We start from the raw sequence: 20,508 nt of genomic DNA on the forward strand, positions 1-20,508 counted from the left end.
AGAAAACTTTGAAAACACACTGCATTGTAAGCAACTGTCACTTGACGTCAGGAGATGGCACAAATAAGAGTATGATCATTGATTAGGTTATGCAAGGTAAGTGACAGGCACCCTGTACACATGCATGCAATCTATGTACTTGCTATGCTTTGGTAATCTAAAAGCAGTTTTTGTTTTCTGTGTGCTTTACAAATTATATGCATACCTGTAGTTTGTGTTGATGGATGTAGATGTGGATGAATCTGGAAGTGGACATTTTGGAGCGTTTTACAGTACTTTTGCATGCAGTTGCTTGGGAGTCACAGGGGACCTGTACTCTGAGTGTTGTACAGTACATCTGCAGTGTTTTACTGAGTTGACAGAGTTAGCTGTAGAGATCTTGGATGTGATTGGTGGATGGGTTTGTGACTGCTTAACAGTAGCCAATGAGAGAGTGCTGCGAAGAGTGAAGTGGAAAGCGAAGCAGGGCTGACCCTGTGTTACGGTATCCACGAACAGCGCAGTAGTTTGTGGATCGCACATGCCTCATCTGGGGCTTCTCAGCGTGCCTGGCATGGAAATGGTACTGCAGGGATTAGCCAATCAGGAAGGAAAGGTAATACCTTTTTCATTGCTGTGTTGGTTGTGTAGTGAAGATGGCTGGAGTTACTGTATGGATAGTGGGATATTCCTTAGTATGTGTTCTGGAGAGGTATGCAAAGGAAATAGGAGTTTCTGCTGATCTTGGTTTTCCAGGCCTGCAGGCTTTGTGGTACAGTGTGTCTGGCCATAATTTGCAGCCACTGCTTGCTCTTTGCAGAAACATGTCTACCTTTGGTAGTCCTGATGTTTTGGTGGTGCACTGGGGAGGAGAGTATTTGGGCTACATCAGTGCTCCAAGTTTGGTTCCTGTACTGAAGTTGTTGGAGGAAGAACTGATGCTGCTTTTCCCTACTCCAAAGGTGTTTTTTTCTGATATATCATCTGGAGCACAATGGAACAACCCCAATGTCTTCAATCCCCAGCAAAATGTTGTAAGGCTCCTTGTTAATCGAGGCATGGGTATAGTTTTGCAGCGTGCTGAGATGTCTGTTTTCTCCAATGTCAACATTGATTACCTTAGTGTGCAATTTTCACTCCAGATGGCGTTTTGCTGTCCATTCTTGGAAATGCTTATGTTTTCCACAATCTAAAGGATGGTTTGCAGAGGTCGATGTAAGGCAGTAAAGAGGAAAAGAAGATAACCACCCCCCAAAAAAAATAGAAAACAAAAGGTGTTTATTTAGTAACACCTAAAAAAAGAGGCTCTTTTCAGAGCCACAACAATAGCGGACATCTTCTAACCTGGGTTACATTTCTCTTCCCACCCCCCTTTATTTGGCTGATTTATCTGTGAACACTGCAGCAGTTTGCGGATCGCACGTGCCACATCCAGGATTTTCAAGGATGGTTGGCATAGAAATGGCACTGTGGAGGCCACAATAAGGTTTCCTGGGTGTTGTTTGAAAGTAGAGAGCGTGGCAAAGGCTCTGTTTGCTGAGAGGATTGCAGATGGCTATGACTATGGCTCTGTGTTTTAGGGCACAGAGTTTCTAGATTTTGGGGGACTCTTGGATACATTGGTTGCAGGTGTATGCAGAGCACTGTCGAGTGGCTGCACATCTTGGATTCCCTCATGTGGATGTGCACTGATATGGAGTGCATGGCATGAAGTGGCTGGATATGCTTCCCTTTTGTTCCACTTTTGTGATGCAGGATCATCCAGCCATTATTATTGTTCATTGTGGAGGGAACGGTTTAGGCCATGTTACTGGAATCTCTCTGCAGTTTGCCATGAAGAAGGAAAGTCATGTACATGTTTCCAAACTCTCAAGTATTTTTTTCACGCATTGCCCAGAGACAGATGTGGCTTCTCTATTCCTCATTTGGTCTCCAAATGGAGAAAGTCAGGTGCAATGTCAACAAGGCTGTTTGTGCATTTTTGTGAGATGCTGGTATGCCTTCCTTCCACAATGAAAACATTACATTTCGTAGCACCAACATTTCCCGCAGAGATGGTGTCCATCTTACTGATGCTGGCAATCACCTTTTTTGTGCAATATCCAAAATTCTCTGCAACCCTTCTTCCAAGTATAGCAAGCATTTGTGCAGTAGGTTTTGGCCACTTGAAAACTTACAAGACCAAAAAAAAGGCTCTTATCACAGCCAGCACTTTCTCCCGGAAAAGTATGCAACGGTTTACATGTTTCTACCACCTGCATGCTTTAGAAGTCTGCAAACTACCACACTGTGCTCAGAATCCATGGACTACGCAGGGGCCTGCACCATTTCATTGGCACTTCTATTTCTAAACTGAAAGGTGGCTCTGAAAGGAGCAGTTTTTTTGTGTGTTTTCTTGTGTTATATTTTTGGGGTATTTTATCAATGAGACACACAAGGAAGGGAAGGGAGGGTATGGGAGGGTCGCCAACCACATGGATAAGGGCAGGTGGGGAGAGGAAGATGGGTGGGCCTCATTGAAGTAGGGGACACTTTCCTTCGTGGTCCCGGACAACAGCCTTGAAACCACTCCGGAACTGCTCACCCCCGCACAGTACAACGCTGCAGTACACACACAATACAGTGACCTTTGAAAGGTAAGTGTCTACTGTGGTGTATGTGGCCTGTGAGGCTGAGTCAGGCATCCACTGCCCCACAGGAGTGTCTCTTATGCTGACAGGAGCTGACTACTCAACCTACTACCCTGTTCAAAGGGGATGACCTTCCAACTGCTGCTTTGTGGTTGGATCTCAGGTGTCACCGCATGGAGGTGGTGGCATAACTGTACAGCCCAGGTTTGTCGCAACTGAGCACTCATTGCAATGAACCTTGGCTGCTTGAGCTTTGGCTACCCCCAACAGTGGTAAAAAGCCTCCTCCCCTAAGACTACATCGGCAGCTGGTAGCAAGGACTTCCACTACCTCATCCTCTTTGTCTTCTTGTGCCTCCTCTGCATCATCACACCTGTTCCCCTCACCAGGTCCCTGGAAAGGTGGTGGTAGTGGAGGTGGTGGTGGTGGAGGTGGTTTTGGGGTGGTGCTGAGGCAGAGGCAGCAGAATCCAAGAATCCAAGACACAACCCTAAGGGACTCTCTACCATCAAACACACCCAGATCACCCATAATGAGAAAAATAAACCACCTAAAGATAGTAACATCCTCTCAAACAATCCACTACAACACTTCAAAGGAGCCTTAATTAACGCAAGGTACCTAGTAGCCCATGCTATCTACATAGCCAACATCATAATATCTAACAAATTGGACTTCCTTGAAGTAACAGAATCTTGGCTGCACGCTGCAACGGGCCCTTCCCTTCTCTTAGCAATCCCGATAATGATGACATCATTAGATCTGATAGACCAACATCTAGAGGAGGAGTCATTGCCATCATCTACAAAAACACGCTAAGCATGAGAACGGTCGCCTCATCACCACTCTCGTCTTGCAAACTTCTCACAGCCAAACTCCAAACCTCGCAGAGGAGCACCTTCTCTATACACTTAATTTATAGACCCCCTGGGCCCAGCTCATTTGAGGAGGATATAACAACCTTACTCTCAGACAATATCAAAACCACCTCGCAATCCGTAATCCTAGGATATTTTAACGTAGGCTACAATGACCAAAACGACCTCCAAGCTACCTCACTAGCTAATACCTTGGCTGAACATGGATTTCAATACAAAATCACCAGCCCTACTCACGAGAAAGGAAGGATCCTTGACTGGGTAGCAGATCTAAACTGAAACATTACACTGAATGAAAAACGACCCTAACCATGGACTGACCACCACCTTATTAGTTTCAAATTCATCTCAGACAAAGCACCTAACAAAATCATCCCTCTGGCACCCCCGTGTCCTACCAGAAACAAGCGCAACACTACTGCCTAGGCAATCATGCCCCTTGTTATCCCCACATTAAATGTGCTCCATAATACGAATGACCCAAACGTACTAGTTGACACCTATAACTCTTCAATGTCTAATGCAATAGATACAGTCGCACCTCTTAAAATGCATAAAGGGAAACCAAGAGCCCATGTGAACTCCTGGTTCACCCCCGAACTGAAGTCACTTCGATCGGAAAAACAAAAATGTGAAGCACTCTGGAAACATATCCCGTCGCCAGAGAACAAAACTAACGTAGCCAACATATCTGCCAAATACAAAGAAGAGATTATCCACACCAAGCGAGATACCTTCAACAATAGAATAAACCAAGCTGGATCCAGTACTAAAAAACTCTTCATTATCCTAAGAGAAATGGAGACACCTCACCCATCCACTGACTTATGCATAAAAGACAAACTTTGGTCCACAAACATTCAAAATGCTCTCACCGACAAAATTGCCAGCTTACAGACTAAAATAACAGACAAACGGCGACTTCTAACTAACTCCACCGCACCCAAATTGCCCCCAGCACAACTCACCCAACAGACTCAAGGCTTTAAATTTACTAATGTATTGGTAAATGAGGTACAAACAATTATAGCCACACTAAAACCATCCAAATGCCAGGGCTACAGTTGTCCTGCACAGATCATCAAAGATGCAGCCACAGACCTGGCCCCGTTCATCACCAAATTAATTAACGCTTCATTCTCAAGTGGCATTGTGCCTAGCAACCTGAAGGAATCTTGGGTACTCCCACTATTGAAAAAAAACACGTTAGAACTTACTATACCCAAAAAATATAGACCCATCACCACGGTCACATTTTTGTTAAGAATTCTCAATAGGGTTGCATACCTACAAATGCAAGACTATCTAGGGGATAATAAGCTCTTGAGAACTCAGCAATCTGGCTTTAGACCGCAACACGGGACCAAAACCACTCTTGTTGACCTAAAAAGTCAGATTGACAATCTCAAAGACAAAGGCAAACTCGCTATCCTTCTCCTTCTGGATCTGTCCGCGGCATTTGATTTGGTCAACCATAAGGTACTTTGTGATCACCTCACCTCAGCGACCCACTTCTCTAAATCAGCCATCACGTGGATCCAATCATTCCTTAACAACATGACTATGCAAGTCTTCTTGCCCCTGGCAGCAGCTGACCCCTTACCCATCACCTGCCGGGTGCCCCAAGGCTCATGTGTTTCGCCAACTTTGTACAGCATCTTTACAAAGCCCCTGTTCGATGACTTGGACCGTCAGAGTTGGCAAAAAAGTGTTACGGGGGATTGGGAGACGTATCTTGAACTACGTACTTCAATAAGGAATGTACTGCTATAAACAACATTCCATTGCAGTGTTCTTTTTAGTCCAGCAACCTACTCAAACAGAAACATACGCATTGACTGCAGAATGCACCATAGAGGTGCAATATTTATAATGTTGCAATGTTGGATAGTAAAATGGTGAATGCTTCCGTATCAGACTTTTGCATACTGTGCAACACGTAATAACTAGCTCACACTGCATACAAATATGGGGCATGTAGAGGGAAAATAAAGTAACTCAAAGAGAAGCACTATCATCAGAAACTGTTCATAACGTAAATGGTTATCTTGATGTAAGAAATGATAGCTGTGTTTCAGGTCTGCTTCTTCCCCTATGTATATGCATCACAAGATGCGACTCAACCCTAAGGAAACTACTGTAAGAACATATGAGAAGGGTAATGTCTGCAAATACAATACCTTTTGAATTTTCAGCTTCTGACTGTCAGTAAACAAAACCACCTGGCCTAGATATTTAATTGAACAAAAAACAAGGGGCCAGATATGTGATGTCATCAGTGATGTCATCAATGACATTTGGATTGTCATCTTTGGTGTCATGGTTGTTAGTCTTAGAAGTGCACGGTGGTGGCGTAAATTATGGTTGCTTAGCTTACCATAACTAACGAATTTCTGGGGTTTTTCGGTTTTACTTGTAACAATAATGTTCCTTTAACAATGTTTTTTCACTGAATTTGACAGGTTTTTATTAGCGCAACTGAACCAGAACATACCTTTAACAAAGTTTTTCACTGAATACATATATATTTGAAATCCATGACATGTCTGGGAATTGAATTACTTTTATGGTAATTGTGCCAATAGGAACCACTCAGTATTCCTGATTTAATTGCTGAAGAGCCACTCAACTAAATAAAATAATGTTTTTGTATTTGTGCATATGGTTAAGACAAACCCTTGCATAGCATTTTTTCAATAAATATATATAAATAAAAGTAAAACGATTTAAATACATATACTTATATAAGTTATTAAGAAGTACTAAGATAATACATTCAGGGTAAAAAAGGGGCTTTTGTAGGTTTACATTCCATTCTCTGTGCATAGGTTACATAGGATAGAGCATAAAACATTGATAAATTCTGCACCCTCAAAAGTCCCTGCAACACATACAGTGGTAAAATATGTCAGGCATTAGTGCACTGGAAGATGATACCCCGTGATATAGTAAAATAATAGCAGTATAGATGGCGGTCAATATATCAAGGGACACTAATCAGAGAACACACTCTCTTGCATATATGATATGCTGCTGCCGTCAGAACAATGGAGTCGACCCCGTAAATAGTGCTACAAAATTGGTTGTTTTCAATGCATTCAATATGTGCAATAAAATTAGAGTAACTTTTGGCATATACACAGATCAGTTTGCTGCATTGGGTATTAAGATGTCAAGCAGTTTCAATGTCTCGCATGCAAAGTCGGCTTTGCCTTTCTTTTCGCGGCATCTTTGTCCATCTCCCTGTATGCTCCAACGTAGATAAGTTGTTAAAATGCAAATACGTAATAAATCTTCTGTTTTTCCTGGAGCATAGCCTGGTCAGATATGGGCTGGGAGATCATTATTTGAAACCCTGTCTGCTATACTCCTTGTATGACACTAGTTTGGCTAGATTATCTATGTTAATGCACATGTCAAGGTCACAGGTTTTCTTTTCTAAGATGTCTGCTCTGTGTGGATTTGAAATCATCACTTTGTTGCTCATATTTAACTCTTAGCTGGATTAAGAAATCGTTTTTTTAAATCCTTTGCGTATTGGTCTGCAAGATAGCTGTTCAGAGTATTGACTAAAGGAGTGGAAAGTATGATTGTGAAGTATACATTACATCTTTGGATCAGCCAGAGAGATTGAATAGAGGGGATCCCAAGTTGTCATCTAAGTGCCTCAACCGGTACCATTTTTGGGACCTCCAGAATTGATAGCAGTAATTTGCCTTCCAATTGTTCAATACTGTTCATCGTTACTAAAGGGAGAGCGGCAAGACAGTATAGTGCACATGGTAAAATGCTTTTTCGATAAATTGAGTCCATTCCTTCAATGTTATGGCCTCCCATCTTCAGAATAAATTGTTTCATGTGGAAGTGCCGTTGCGAAGTGCCCTGTTATCCCTGCAGCACTATCGTGCATCTGGAAAGTGAGAGATAGATTTCTCAATCTCCATTGTGGATATTTGCTCCTATGAAGCCACACCCCTTTGGTAGCCAGCTGATAAAAATGCCTGGGCACTTACCTTAGCGCGCGCGCATGTGGAAGTGCCCTTGCAAAGTGCCCTGTTATCCCTGCAGCTCCATCGTCCATCTGGAACGTGGGAGATAGACTTCTCGAACTCCGTTGTGGATATTTGCTCCTATGAAGCCATGTCCCTTTGGCAGCCAGCTGATAAAATCTCCTGCGCACGCGCTCCCGCACACGCGCCCATGCGGAAATGCCCTTGTGAAGTGCTCTGTTATCCCTGCAGCACTATCGTCCCACTGGAACATGGGAGATAGACTTCTCAATCTCCATTGTGGATATTTGCTCCTATGAAGCCACGCCCCTTTGGCAGCAGCTGATAAAAACTGCTAAGCAGACTCCCTAACGCTCCTGCCCATGCAGAAGTGCCCTTGTGAAGTGCCCACTTTCGTCCATCTGGAAAGTGGGAGATAGACTTCTCAATCTTTGTTGTGGATATTTGCTCCTATGAAGCCACGCTCCTTTGGCAGCCAGCTGATAAAATCTCCTGCGCACGCATCCGAGCACGCGTGCCCATGCGGAAGTGCCCTTTGCAAAGTGCCCTGTTATCCCTGCAGCAGTATTGTCCATCTGGAAGATGGGAGATGGAATTCTCAATCTCCATTGTGGATATTTGCTCCAATGGAGCCACGCCCCTTTGCCAGCAGCTGATAAAATCTGCTGCGCACGTGCCGTAGCATGCGCGCCCATGTGGAAGTGCCCTTGCGAAGTGCCCTGTTACCCCTGCAGCTCCAGCGTCCACCTGGAACGTGGGAGATAGACTTCTCGAACTCCATTGTGGATATTTGCTCCTATGAAGCCATGCCCCTTTGGCAGCAGCTGATAAGAACTCCTGTGCACGCGCCCTACCGCGTGCGCCCATGAGGAAGGGCTCTTGCGATGTGCCCATTATCGTCGATATGGAACGTGGGGGATTGACTTCTCAATCTCTGTTGTGTATATTTGCTCCTATGAAGCCACGCCCTTTTGACAGCCAGCTGATGAAAACTCCAGCACACGCACCCTAGCACGCATGCCCATGCGGAAGTGCCCTCTGCAAAGTGCCCTGTTATCCCTGCAGCACTATCGTCCATCTGGAACATGGGAGATAGACTTCTCAATCTCCGTTGTGGATATTTGCTCCTATGAAGCCATGCCCCTTTGGCAGCCAGCTGATAAAAATTCTGGCGCACACGCCCTAGCACGCATGCCCATGCGGTAGTGCCCTTTGCAAAGTGCCCTGTTATCCCTGCACCACTATTGTGCATCTGGAGCGTGGGAGATAGACTTCTCAATCTCCGTTGTGGATATTTGCTCCTATGAAGCCACGCCCCTTTGGCAGCCAGCTGATAAAAACTGTTGCGCACGCGGCCTACCATGCAGCCATACGGAAGTGCCATTTGTGAAGTGCCCTGTTATCCCAGCAGCACTATTGTGCATTTGGAACGTGGGAGATAGACTTCTCAATCTCCATTGTGGATATTTGCTCCTATGAAGCCACACCCCTTTGGAAGCAGCTGATAAAAACTCCTGCCCATGTGCCCTAGCATGCACGCCCATGCGAAAGTGCCCTGTTATCCCTGCAGCAGTATCGTCCATCTGGAACATGGGAGACAGACTTCTCAATCTCCGTTGTGGATATTTGCTCCTATGAAGCCACGCCCCTTTGGCAGCCAGCTGATGAAAACTCCAGCACACGCACCCTAGCACACATGCCCATGTGGAAGTGCCCTTTGCAAAGTGCCCTGTTATCCCTGCAGCACTATTGTGCATCTGGAAAGTGGAGATATACTTCTCAATCTCCGTTGTGGATATTTGCTCCTATGAAGCCACGCCCCTTTGGCAGCCAGCTGATAAAAACGCTGGCGCACGCGGCCTAGCATGCATGCCCACACGGAAGTGTCCTTGCAAAGTGCCCTGTTATCCCTGCAGCACTATCGTCCATCTGGAACATGGGAGATAGACTTCTCAATCTCCGTTGTGGATATTTGCTCCGATGAAGCCACACCCATTTGGCAGCCAGCTGATAAAAACTCTGGCACAAGCACCCTAGCACGCATGCCCATGCGGAAGTGCCCTTTGCGAAGTGCCCTGTTATCCCTGAAGCACTATTGTGCATCTGAAACGTGGGAGATATTGTTCTCAATCTCCATTGTGGATATTTGCTCCTATGAAGCTCCATTGTGGAAATTTGCTCCTATGAAGCCACGCCCCTTTGGAAGCAGCTGATCAAAACTCCTGCGCATGCGCCCTAGCATGCACGCCCAGGCGGAAGTGCCCTTGCAAAGTGCCCTGTTATCCCTGCAGCACTATCGTCCATCTGGAACATGGGAGATAGACTTCTCAATCTACATTGTGGATATTTGCTCCTATGAAGCCACGCCCCTTTGGCAGCCAGCTGATAAAAAGTCTGGCACACGCGCCCTAGCACGCATGCCTATGCGGAAGTGCCCTCTGCGAAGTGTCCTGTTACCCCTGCAGCACTATTGTGCATCTGAAACGTGGGAGATAGAGTTCTCAATCTCCATTGTGGATATTTGCTCCTATGAAGCAACGCCCCTTTGGCAGCAGCTGATAAAAACTCCTGCACATGCGCCCTACCGCGCGTGCCCATGCGGAAGTGCCCTTGCAAAGTGCCCACTATCTTCCATCTGGAAAGTGGGAGATAGACTCCTCAATCTTTGTTGTGGATATTTGCTCCTATGAAGCCACGCTCCTTTGGCAGTCAGCTGATAAAAGCACCTGGGCATGCACCCTAGCGTGTGCCCATGCAGAAGAGCCCTTGCGAAGTGCCGTGTTATCCCTGAAGCACTATCGTGCATCTGGAACGTGGGAGATAGACTTCTCAATCTCCATTGTGGATATTTGCTCATATGAAGCCACACCTCTTTGGAAGCAGCTGATAAAAACTCCTGCCCATGTGCCCTAGCATACATGCCCATGCGGAAGTGCCCTTGTAAAGTGCCCTGTTATCCCTGCAGCAGTATCGTCCATCTGGAACATGGGAGATAGACTTCTCAATCTCTGTTGTGGATATTTGCTCCTATGAAGCCACGCCCCTTTGGCAGCCAGCTGATAAAAACTCTGGTGCACGCGGCCTAGCACGCATGCCCACGCGGAAGTGCCCTTACAAAGTGCCCTGTTATCCCTGCAGCACTATCGTCCATCTGGAACATGGGAGATAGACTTCTCAATCTCCGTTGTGGATATTTGCTCCGATGAAACCATGCCCCTTTGGCAGCCAGCTGATAAAAACTCTGGCACAAGCACCCTAGCACGCATGCCCATGCAGAAGTGCCCTTTGCGAAGTGCCCTGTTATCCCTGAAGCACTATTGTGCATCTGAAACGTGGGAGATATTGTTCTCAATCTCCATTATGGATATTTGCTCCTATGAAGCTCCATTGTGGAAATGTGCTCCTATGAAGCCACGCCCCTTTGGAAGCAGCTGATAAAAACTCCTGCGCATGCACCCTAGCATGCACGCCCAGGCGGAAGTGCCCTTGCAAAGTGCCCTGTTATCCCTGCAGCACTATCGTCCGTCTGGAACATGGGAGATAGACTTCTCAATCTACATTGTGGATATTTGCTCCTATGAAGCCACGCCCCTTTGGCAGCCAGCTGATAAAAAATCTGGCACACGCACCCTAGCAAGCATGCCCATGCGGAAGTGCCCTTTGCGAAGTGTCCTTTTATCCCTGAAGCACTATTGTGCATCTGAAACGTGGGAGATATTGTTCTCAATCTCCATTATGGATATTTGCTCCTATGAAGCTCCATTGTGGAAATGTGCTCCTATGAAGCCACGCCCCTTTGGAAGCAGCTGATAAAAACTCCTGCGCATGCACCCTAGCATGCACGCCCAGGCGGAAGTGCCCTTGCAAAGTGCCCTGTTATCCCTGCAGCACTATCGTCCGTCTGGAACATGGGAGATAGACTTCTCAATCTACATTGTGGATATTTGCTCCTATGAAGCCACGCCCCTTTGGCAGCCAGCTGATAAAAAGTCTGGCACAAGCACCCTAGCACACATGCCCATGCAGAAGTGCCCTTTGCGAAGTGCCCTGTTATCCCTGAAGCACTATTGTGCATCTGAAACGTGTGAGATATTGTTCTCAATCTCCATTATGGATATTTGCTCCTATGAAGCTCCATTGTGGAAATGTGCTCCTATGAAGCCACGCCCCTTTGGAAGCAGCTGATAAAAACTCCTGCGCATGCACCCTAGCATGCAGGCCCAGGCGGAAGTGCCCTTGCAAAGTGCCCTGTTATCCCTGCAGCACTATCGTCCGTCTGGAACATGGGAGATAGACTTCTCAATCTACATTGTGGATATTTGCTCCTATGAAGCCACGCCCCTTTGGCAGCCAGCTGATAAAAAATCTGGCACACGCACCCTAGCACGCATGCCCATGCGGAAGTGCCCTTTGCGAAGTGTCCTGTTATCCCTGCAGCACTATTGTGCATCTGAAACGTGGGAGATAGAGTTCTCAATATCCATTATGGATATTTGCTCCTATGAAGCAATGCCCCTTTGGCAGCAGCTGATAAAAGCTCCTGCACATGCGCCCTACCGCGCGTGCCCATGCGGAAGTGCCCTTGCAAAGTGCCCACTATCTTCCATCTGGAAAGTGGGAGATAGACTTCTCAATCTTTGTTGTGGATATTTGCTCCTATGAAGCAACGCCCCTTTTGCAGCCAGCTGATAAAAGCACCTGGGCATGCACCTTAGCGTGTGCCCATGCAGAAGAGCCCTTGCGAAGTGCCGTGTTATCCCTGAAGCACTATCGTCCATCTGGAACGTGGGAGATAGACTTCTCAATCTCCATTGTGGATATTTGCTCATATGAAGCCACACCTCTTTGGAAGCAGCTGATAAAAACTCCTGCCCATGTGCCCTAGCATACATGCCCATGCGGAAGTGCCCTTGTAAAGTGCCCTGTTATCCCTGCAGCAGTATCGTCCATCTGGAACATGGGAGATAGACTTCTCAATCTCTGTTGTGGATATTTGCTCCTATGAAGCCACGCCCCTTTGGCAGCCAGCTGATAAAAACTCTGGTGCACGCGGCCTAGCACGCATGCCCACGCGGAAGTGCCCTTGCAAAGTGCCCTGTTATCCCTGCAGCACTATCGTCTGTCTGGAACATGAGAGATAGACTTCTCAATCTACATTGTGGATATTTGCTCCTATGAAGCCACGCCCCTTTGGCAGCCAGCTGATAAAAAGTCTGGCACAAGCACCCTAGCACGCATGCCCATGCAGAAGTGCCCTTTGCGAAGTGCCCTGTTATCCCTGAAGCACTATTGTGCATCTGAAACATGGGAGATATTGTTCTCAATCTCCATTATGGATATTTGCTCCTATGAAGCTCCATTGTGGAAATGTGCTCCTATGAAGCCACGCCCCTTTGGAAGCAGCTGATAAAAACTCCTGCGCATGCACCCTAGCATGCACGCCCAGGCGGAAGTGCCCTTGCAAAGTGCCCTGTTATCCCTGCAGCACTATCGTCCGTCTGGAACATGGGAGATAGACTTCTCAATCTACATTGTGGATATTTGCTCCTATGAAGCCACGCCCCTTTGGCAGCCAGCTGATAAAAAATCTGGCACACGCACCCTAGCACGGATGCCCATGCGGAAGTGCCCTTTGCGAAGTGTCCTGTTATCCCTGCAGCACTATTGTGCATCTGAAACGTGGGAGATAGAGTTCTCAATATCCATTATGGATATTTGCTCCTATGAAGCAATGCCCCTTTGGCAGCAGCTGATAAAAGCTCCTGCACATGCGCCCTACCGCGCGTGCCCATGCGGAAGTGCCCTTGCAAAGTGCCCACTATCTTCCATCTGGAAAGTGGGAGATAGACTTCTCAATCTTTGTTGTGGATATTTGCTCCTATGAAGCCACGCCCCTTTTGCAGCCAGCTGATAAAAGCACCTGGGCATGCACCTTAGCATGTGCCCATGCAGAAGAGCCCTTGCGAAGTGCCGTGTTATCCCTGAAGCACTATCGTCCATCTGGAACGTGGGAGATAGACTTCTCAATCTCCATTGTGGATATTTGCTCATATTGAGCCACGCCCCTTTGGCAGCAGCTGATAAAATCTCCTGCGCATGCGCCCTAGCCTGCTTGCCCATGTGGAAGTGCCCTTGCGAAGTGCCCTGGTATCCCTGCAGCACCATCGTCCATCTGGAACGTGGGAGATAGACTTCTCAATCTCCGTTTTGGATATTTGCTCCTATGAAGCCATGCCACATTGGCAGCCAGCTGATAAAAACTCCTGTGCATGCGCCCGAGCATGCATGCTCATGCGGAAATGCCCTTTGCAATGTGCCCTGTCATCCCTGCATCACTATCGTCCATCTGGACTTCTCAATCTCCATAATGGAGATTTGCTCCTCTGAAGCCACGCTCCTTTGGCAGCAGCTGATAAAAACTCCTGCGCATGCGCCTTACCACGCGTACCCATGTGGATGTGCCCTTGCGAAGTGCCCACTATCGTCCATCTGGAATGTGGGAGATAGACATCTCAATCTCTCTTGTGGATATTTGCTCCTATGAAGCCATGCCCTTTTGGCAGCCAGCTGATAAAAATGCCTGGGCACGCACCCTAGCGTGTGCCCATGCGGAAGTGCTCTTGCAAAGTGCCCTGTTATCCCTGCAGCACTATCTTCCATCTAGAACGTGGGAGATAGACTTCTCAATCTCCATTATGGGTATTTGCTCCTATGGAGCCAGGTCCCTTTGGCAGCAGCTGATAAAAACTCCTGCGCATGTGCCCTAGCATGCATTCCCATGCGGAAGTGCCGTTTGTGAAGTGCCCTTTTATCCCTGCAGCACTATCGTGCATATGGAACGTGGGAGATATACTTCTCAATCTCCATTGTGGATATTTTCTCCTATGAATCCACGCCCCTTTGGCAGCAGCTGATAAAAACTCCTGCGCACGCATCCTACCGCACGTGCCCATGCGGAAGTGCCCTTGCGAAGTGCCCACTATCATCCATCTAGAACGTTGTTAGATAGGCTTCTCAATCTCTTTTGTGGATATTTGCTCCTATGAAGCCACGCACTTTTGGCAGCCAGCTGATAAAAACACCTGGGCACGCATCCTAGCATGCGCCCATCTGGAAGTGCCCCTGCAAAGTGCCCTGTTATCCCTGCAGCACTATCGTCCATCTGGAACGTGGGAGATAGACTTCTCAATCTCCATTATGGGTATTTGCTCCTATGGAGCCATGCCCCTTTGGCAGCAGCTGATCAAATATCCTGCACATGCACTATAGCATGCGCGCCCATGTGGAAGTTGCATTGCGAAGTGCCCTGTTATCCCTCCAGCACCATCGTCCATCTGGAACATGGGAGATAGACTTCTCAATCTCTGTTGTGGATATTTGCTCCTATGAAGCTATGCCCCTTTTGAAGCCAGCTGATAAAAACTCCTGAGCATGCGCCCAAGCACACGTGCCCATGCGGAAATGCCCTTTGCGAAGTGCCCTGTTATCCCTGCAGCACTTTTGTCCATCTGGAACGTGGGAGATACCCTTCTCAATCTCCATTGTGGATATTTGCTCCTATGAAGCCATGCCCCTTTGGCAGCAGCTGATAAAACCTCCTGCGCACGCATCCCACTGCGTATGCCCATGCGGACGTGCCCTTACGAAGTGCCCACTATCGTCCATCTGGAACGTTGTTAGATAGACTTCTCAATCTCTGTTGTGGATATTTGTTCCTATGAAGCCACGCCCTTTTGGCAGCCAGCTGATAAAAGCACCTGGGCACGCACCCTAACGTGCGCCCATGCGGAAGTGCCCTTTGCGAAGTGCCCTCTTATCCCTGCAGCACTATCGTCCATCTGGAACGTGGGAGATAGACTTCTCAAATTCCATTATGGATATTTGCTCCTGTGGAATCACTCCCCTTTGGCAGCCAGCTGATAAAAACTCCTGCGCACGTGCCCTAGCATGCGCACCCATGTGGAAGTGCCCTTGCGAAGTGCCCTGTTATCCCTGCAGCACCATCGTCCATCTGGAACATGGGAGATAAACTTCTCAATCTCTGTTGTGGATATTTGCTCCTATGAAGCTATGCCCCTTTTGCAGCCAGCTGATAAAAACTCCTGAGCACGCTCCCGAGCACACGTGCCCAGGTGGAAATGCCCTTTGCAAAGTGCCCTGTTATGCCTGCAGCACTATCGTCCATCTGGAACGTGGGAGATAGACTTCTCAATCTCCATTGTGGATAATTGCTCCTATGAAGCCACGGCCCTTTGGCAGCAGCTGATAAAAACTCCTGCGCACGCATCCTACCGCTCATGCCCATGCAGAAGTGCCTTTGCGAAGTGCCCACTATCATCCATGTAGAACGTTGTTAGATAGACTTCTCAATCTCTGTTGTGGATATTTGCCCCTATGAAGCCACGCCCTTTTGGCAGCCAGCTGATAAAAACACCTGGGCTCGCATCCTAGCGTGCGCCCATGCGGAAGTGCCTTTGCGCAGTGCCCTGTTATCCCTCCAGCACTATTGTCCATCTGGAAAGTGGGAACTAGACTTCTCAATTTCCAATGTGGATATTTGCTCCTATGGAGCCACGCCCCTTTGGCTGCCAGCTGATAAAAACACCTGGGCACGCATCCTAGCGTCTGCCCATGCGGAAGTTCCCTTTGCGAAGTGCCCTTTATCCCTGCAGCACTATCGTCCATCTGGAACGTGGGAGATAGACTTCTCAATCTCCATTGTGGATATTTGCTCCTATGGTGTGTTTAACTCTCAGTGAACATAATTCATGTATGTTATTTGTATTTAAGTAACTAAAATGTGTTATTTCCTTATTTTACTAGAAGCCATGCCCCTTTGGCAGCCCGCTTATAAAAATTGCTGCGCACGCGCCCTAGCGCGCACCCATGCAGAAAGTGCCCTTGCAAAGTGCCCTGTTATCCCTGTTAAGCCTGGGGCCGGTGGCTGGTGGGCCACGGGGTTAACTTCACAATCACCTCCCCACTTTTCCTTCCTCTTCCATTACTCTCATACATTTTCACGTCAGGACTATTGTGATCGGTAAATAGCATGACGCTATGAAGGGCTGGCTTAGGTACTGTGCCCTTGAAACCAATGCAGGTGAATCCTCACACACTTAGCTCAAAGCAACAAAGGGCGCGGATCTATGATGATATATTATCCACGGCCCTTGTTTTTACCCCGGTAAAGAACAAGTTGAGGATGACTCTTGCCATGTCTCTTCCCCCTTCGTCTCCAGATCCAACCGACTCAGCTTTGCTGGAGTCGGAAGAGGCAGGTAACCCGTTAACCATCACCAGCTCTTGGGTCTCATTGTTTGACGATATAATAGATTCGCCCCTTCTGACCCCATGAATACAGTGGGGCCATCCACTAGCATAGCCCTGGAACAATCCTTTTTAGACACCCCTTTAAATTTCATGCCTGAAGACGTGGCGCTTCTTGCGCTTTCGCAGTCTCCATGATTTGAGTACGCCCACAATATGCTGGTGCTCTCCCCCCAGGGACGGGGAGGGGGTGCCCCGGCCCGTCATACCGACATCATGGATTCGGTGTTAGCTGAAATGAATAAAAATACCATCTGCCGTACATACATAAGGATCATTCAGGAAAGATTGCTTACAGCGGTTAAACCACCACTGATTGGAAACAGTAATACGGGTGAGCCCATCTTAATAGCAGCTGATGGTTCGGTCCTTAAACAGGCCATCTGTGATGAGAGAAGGGGTGGTGCGAAACAACCAAAAAAGTGTTCAGTGGTAGAGACTCAACAACTTGTAGGAGTGGCAGACTTGCCAATACTCATACGTCCAGCAAACCAAATAAAGTAAAAAAAATAATAATAAAAAACATCCCCATAATGTGCATTCTAATTTAGTTAAAAAACTCTTGAAGAACTCTTGGTGTATCTTCATAAGGGAGGACGTGGACCTAGCAGATACACTAGGTCACAGATTAAATATCTACTTAGAAGGGGATTCCGTGATTGACATGGGGGAATGTATCCCGGTGGCCAACACTCTCTCTGATGAGATGTCCCAAGAGGGGATGATCAAACATAAAAATAAAAACAAAAATAAAATTAAAGCTTCAACCAATCCCAAATCTAACAGCCGAATTGGGACTTTGACACGGGCCATTCACTAAAACCGCAGTCAGCTACTAGCATGGATGAGAAAGAGGAAAGAGGTGTATCAGTTGTTTGTGAAAATGATTACATTCAAAGGACTCCAGATTATTGCAATGGGTAATTTAAATGCAGAAATTCCCTTTGCTAATCACCTAAATCTGTTTTATATTAAGGATCCTGAATATCAATCTTTGGAAAAGATGGTGATGAGATTACTAACAGATGAGGTAGCAGAGCTTCCTCCAGGAAGATCATGGAGGGACACTTATTGCACCAGCACTTTCGTAATTGGGGCCTAAGCTCCATAAATTCTACTCTAAATTTGGCTTGTGATCCATATACGTGGTCGGTTGGTGCTAGATCCTCCGATATAGACTATATATTCTTGTCAGAGTTTTTTATTTGACCTGGCTTACTCTTTAAACATTACCACTACCCCCCACCAGTGATCATAGGATCCTAGTAGTTGCAGTCCAACTGACTCGGCATAGGCAACCTCGAAACTACATGTTGCAAAATCCAGCGAAAGAACCGTGTTACCTGGCATAACAGCAACAGACAGAAATTCAATAGAGTTTTTGTATCTGAATTCCATACTCAGCCTTTAGAAACGATGCACTTTGTATTCACATATTTAAATTACACCTCACATCTTGAATCCCTAATTAAGAAATCAACTAAACACAGTAGAAAGTCTGCACAGCCCACAACCCATTTAGGCGTTTATGACAACCTGGTAGGGTTGTCTAAAAACGCACTGAACAAAGATCTGAGAAGACTCCGTAACTCGGGACTCTCAAGGGAACTCCAAAATGCATGCTTAAAGAAATTGAAACAAAAATAAAAAAGCTGTCTCAAGGGCCTCAAGTGTTTTATGGTCCTAGTGGATAACAAGTCAATGCTGAATGCATTGAAAGATGGATCTTTGCGCCAGTTCTGGAGATTAATAAATGCGAATGAGTTGCCTCTGGCAGCCACACAGATAAATCCCATCTCCGAAGAGGTTTGGGCAGGGCACTCTGACTCCCTGTATGCCACTAGAGCACCCCTCTACCAAACGATCTGATTCGAAAGACTTCCTGGAATTGTAAATTTTCAATCCTTAAGATTATGGCACAAATCCAAAAGTCAAGTTTGTCCCGTGCTGCGGGGTCCAACCGCCTTGCAAACATCGTATTAAAGGCCAGTCCGCAAATATGGGCTAAGTCACTCTTTCTATTATTTTCAGATATTGCCATTACTAAGCATATTCCCAAATCATGGAATTTGTCATATATCGTCCCGCTTTATAAAAAAGGAGACAGGGCCCTGCCAATAAACTAAAGTCCCATTGCAATGCTTGATGCAGAGTCAAAAATGTTTGCGGGTTTAATATTACATCAACTGGAAGAATGGTCAGCTTCGAATTCCATATTATCGAATCTGCAATTTGGCTACAGAAATGGCGTTGGGACTGAAGTGGGTGGTCTGATGTTAACATTGTTCCAAGAACTGCATGTAAAAAAAATGCCACCCCTATATATTTTGAGGCAATGGATATATCACTTGCGTTCGATCTCATGGACAGATCTATATTATGGACATAATTAGCATCCTTGGGACTACCTCTGGAAATTTTGTCTATTTTAATCCACCTACATGAAGGCTCCAAGGTGGAGATTCACTTAAATAGTGAAGGCCTTCTCTCATTTCCGCTAAAAAAATTCAAATGGCCTGCGGCAGGGATGCCTTTTCGCGCCAGCACTGTACAACCTTTACATGGGTGATGTAGGAAGATATTTAAAGAAAGCATCCTTTATTTCCGCTAAGATTGAGGGGATTCGAGTATGCTGGTGCATGTACGCTATTGATTTTTTATAGGTGGATTGTACGCCTCTGGGTCTCCAACATCTGATCACAGCCTTTTCTAATTATATCAACTTGAATGGCATAGTAATAAATGTGCACAAATCCGTCACCATGCGATTTAGTACTCGCAAAAAGCCCACTCCGTAAACTTGGTTCCTAAACAAAGTAAAGTTGGAACTAAGAACCTCCATGATATACCTCGGGTTTCCTCTGTTTGACAGCCCAAATAAACGCCTAGTACGAAATCACCTTTTAGACAAATCCTCGTTATTGATCACCCAAATTACGGTTTTAGAACGCAACTTCTGCACATACTCCTGGTTGCCTTTGTTCCGTTTCTTCAAACTTAAAGTAATACCAAAACAATGTTATGACCTAGAAATATCTTTTATTACTGGCAATTTAGATCTTGCCAAAATAGAGTCTGGAATCTGGGAAGCGTTAATGATCTTCCTACCAAAATGTATGCCACTATCTACTCTAAGGTATGAACTGGGTCTGCAATCCATCCAAAGTAGAATGGAGATCCCTTTCCACTTATATGAAGTTAATTATGAATGAGGGCAATAAACAATATCATGGTCTGGGTTCTCCTCTGAGGCAAGGCGCCCCAGAGTCTACCTTTTATTCAAAACTTCAAGTGTTGTCTCAATCGCTACTTGAAAAAGTAATGAGTGATAAAGAAACTTGTGTGGCTAATCCACTCAAGTGTAGCTCGGGAGGTTGTTATCAGGCACTCCCATTTTTTCGGGGACATGTGATGTGTGGAAACAGGGAAGCGATATTGACATCTGATTAGAAATAAGTTGGAGGCTAGCTATGTGCATTAATTATAATTTCCTAGGATACTGATGAGGGATCGACCTCAGGGAATTGGCATATTTGATATGTTTAAATCCGATGTTTTAATTTTGATGCATAAAGTTATATGAAACAGACTCAATCGATTAATGATGCTTAATGTAAGCTATCATTTGAATGAAGTTACCTTTGGGGAAATGGTGTGTCTGACATATCTCAATTCAATGTTTCG

Source organism: Ambystoma mexicanum, chromosome 7q (assembly GCF_040938575.1).
Source record: "Ambystoma mexicanum isolate Mex_15411 chromosome 7q, UKY_AmexF1_1, whole genome shotgun sequence".
Taxonomy (NCBI): Eukaryota; Metazoa; Chordata; class Amphibia; order Caudata; family Ambystomatidae; genus Ambystoma; species Ambystoma mexicanum.